We start from the raw sequence: 3,321 nt of genomic DNA, 5'->3' as shown, positions 1-3,321 counted from the left end.
CCACAAGGAGCAAAAGGGCACAAGGCAAAAATCCCTTTTCCTACCACATCCCCAGGACCTCCAGTTCCCTACCTGGAGTTTCCCGAGGTGGCTGATTTCCACAGGCTCTCCTAGAGATCTTCCAACCTCAGAGAAACATATTTGTATACTCTTTCCACCTTTTCTTTTAAGATTTTATTTTATTTATTTGAGAGAGAGCACGAGCAGGGGGTGGAGAGGCAGAGGCAGAGGGAGAAGCAGGCTCCCCGCTGAGCAGGGAGCCCGATGTGGGGCTCGATCCCAGGACCCTGGGATCATGACGTGAGCTGAAGGCAGACGCTTCACCAACGGAGCCACCCAGGCGCCCCTGTTTCCACCTTTTCAATAAAAGTGGTGGCACACTGGTCACTGTTCTGCACCTTGCTGGTTCCACGTGGTGATATGCTCTGTTCACAGGCTGTACCATCCAGCACATGAGGTGCACGATTCAGTGGTTTCTGGCACCTCACCAGCATCGAAGTGAGGACACGCTCGTCCCCACGGTCGGCGGTAGCAGCTGCATCATACTCCGCTATGTGCTTGGACCCGTCCTGCACCAGCTTCCTATGGATCCGCTGGCCTCGACACCCATACCTGCTTCCCTGCGGGGTAGGCACCTCTAATTTCAACCCCGATCGCTCATGACGCCGGATGAATGTGTCTCCCCGACACAACGGGAAGCTTGGGGGTGGCGGGCGCCCACTATGTCCACTCACAGAGAAGCGTGCTCTGTGGCCAGCAGGAGCCCCGAGAAGGGAGGAAAACATGGCGGGGGTCTGCACGTGTGCGGCCCCATGAAAGGGGGGCCCAGTGACAGAGGCGACAGGTGGCCGGGGTGGGGGCAATGTGTCCAGGTGCAGACCACGACAGCCCCGTCCTCCTTTGCAGGCTGCTGAACCTCAGCGAGGCGCCCCACCCTGGAGGACACCCGGGGCTCACAAGCCCTCTCCCTTCGTGTTCTGGAAACAGCTCACCGCCGGGGGCCCCCTTCCCCAACGCCCAGAGGACACTCACCGGTGACCAGGTCGGACAAAGGTCCTCAAACTCCCTCTGTGCCTCGGCAGTGACGACCCCACCGATCCCCCGGAACAAAATGCTCGTTAACCAGCCTGTGCTCTGGCCTCCCTTCCTCCCCAGGCCCCGACCCTGGTCCCCCTCGGGGCGAGCCAGCAGACGGCCTCCACGTGGGGGGACGCCTGCTCTGCCCCGGTCCCTCCCGGCCGCCCTCCAGAAGAGAAACCCTGGCCTGTCCCCCAGGTGCTGGCAAGCTCACAGGCCCAACCGCAATGGCCCAGCCCTCCCAGATAAAGCCTCTCCTCACTCAGTCCAGACAGTCCAGACGCAGGTTTTATTTGACAAATCCCTCCCTGTGGGAATCGCTGCCACCCGCAAGGGACCGAGCCGAGCCCAGAAATCAAACAGTAGCAGCTTCAGCGGAAGAAGCCTGGACGTAGCCCCAAAGCCCTAACGTGGCTCCTTGAGAGCGAGGCCGAGCCGTCCACGCGGGCACCGTAACCGGAGAAAGGTCGTCAGAGCGAGAGGAACAGCATGGGGCAGCTGTCATGTCCAGGGACACCCTCCCACTGCCCTGGCTGCCCAGGAAGACACAGCTGCGCCCTCCGGGAAAGCTAGGCAAGTGCTCACGGAAGATTGAAGTCAGCCGTACGGTTGCATAACAGTTGGAGCGGCTCATCAAGACGAGGAGCAGCCCGGCTGACCTCGGGGTCAGGGATTGTCCACAGGCTGCTTTGCCCACCTTAAGCCAGGGGCTGTCCAAGGGCTTCGGAGGACGGCCTCCCCCAGGAGGGACGGGCGAGACCACAGATGGGCAGGGATGGACCCACGCCTTGACTCTGGGCCCCAAGGCCTCCTTCGGGGGGAGAAGAGCCTCCCCGGGGCCCACGTGCCGCTCTCCAGACAGCTTGCACTTTGCAGACAGCAGACTTTGCAGACTTTGCACTTTGCAGACAGCAGCCTCAGAGGCTGCTGAGGGAGAGGGAGCTTCTGGAGTCTTCCATGCCCTGACCCGGACAGGACTTGCTCTCCAGGGGAACTTGTAGAGACTCGTTCTGTGAATGACCCGCTCACCCAGGCGCTGCGGGCGTGCGTGCTGTGAGCCTCTGACTTTAATCACACGGTGGGGCTCCTGTTGGCAGCATGAAGTCACCCTCTGGCTGAAAGAGAAGGATCTGGGTCTTGCCTGAACTGGACCCCAAGAAGTGCAGAGGGCAGCACTCTGTGTTTGGAATGCAGGGATTTAGAACTTTCTGGCTGCAGGGTGAAGGGCACCTGGGCCCCCAAGCGATACCTCTGGTGTGGGTACCCCGTGTGCGTGCAGGGAAGAGGGTCTGCCTGCTTTCGCGGGGGACCCGACCAAAGGATGTGGGCTCAGGGCCCCTCCCAACCTCACCATCTGGGGGGGGCAGGGTAAGGATTTATGGGACTCTGGAGGCCACAGAATGGTTGTGTATTTGGGACGCTCAGAAAGGGTCTTGTCTGGCAGCAGACATACACTCCCTCCCTTGTGACACCCCAAGGTTCCTGAGCTCTCCCACCTGGCCCAGGGGTCACCCCACCCCCTCCCACTCAGCTCAGAATCCCCATTCCCCTTGCCGGACCCCTATTCCTACAGCCTGCAGAAACCCTACACTTACAGTGGTTCTGGCTAATTCCACGGGCAATGGTCCCTGTCTCGCTGCTGCGGGCCTTACCCCTCTAAACCCCCTCACCAGCTCTCCATACAGGCACCCGGTTAATTTGGGGAACCTGGCAGGATTTCCTAGGAACCGGGGGACCGCGAGAAGTCTCCTGTAGCAGCCAGCGTTGCGCCTCGCCTCCCCACGGCTCCTCCAAACGCGAACACTCCTCCCCTTGCACACGGAGAAGTGGTTGCAGGTTGTGGCGTGGATGTGCCTAGTACCCCTCGCCTCGCGGACCTCTCTCCCCGCTCCCTCCCTTCCTCTCTGGTCTCCCTGCCTCCACATCGTCCTTCCCCCCATCCCTCACAGGAACAGCGGGACCTCGGTCCGGTGTGTTGTGGTTGGTCTGAGCACCGTCCTTTGCAGTGTCGAGACCCTATTTCATCGGCAACAGTGAAAGGACAGCTGTCCCTGGGCCGGGGCCCGGGCCACAGGTTTCCCACCTGCTTCCCTGGGAACGGATGTGGGATTTCTGTGCGCTCCTGGACGCAGCACGAGCTGTGAGTTTAGCGGGGCTCCCTGGATCAGACGGGAGCAGCATGGTGCTTGCGCGGGAGTGTGGACCATCGTGGGCACCTGGCCCCCAGGGGCAGGGCGGGAGGGC

This window comes from Zalophus californianus, chromosome 17 (genome assembly GCF_009762305.2).
Source record: "Zalophus californianus isolate mZalCal1 chromosome 17, mZalCal1.pri.v2, whole genome shotgun sequence".
Lineage (NCBI taxonomy): Eukaryota > Metazoa > Chordata > Mammalia > Carnivora > Otariidae > Zalophus > Zalophus californianus.
Note: the sequence above shows the minus strand (reverse complement) of the source record.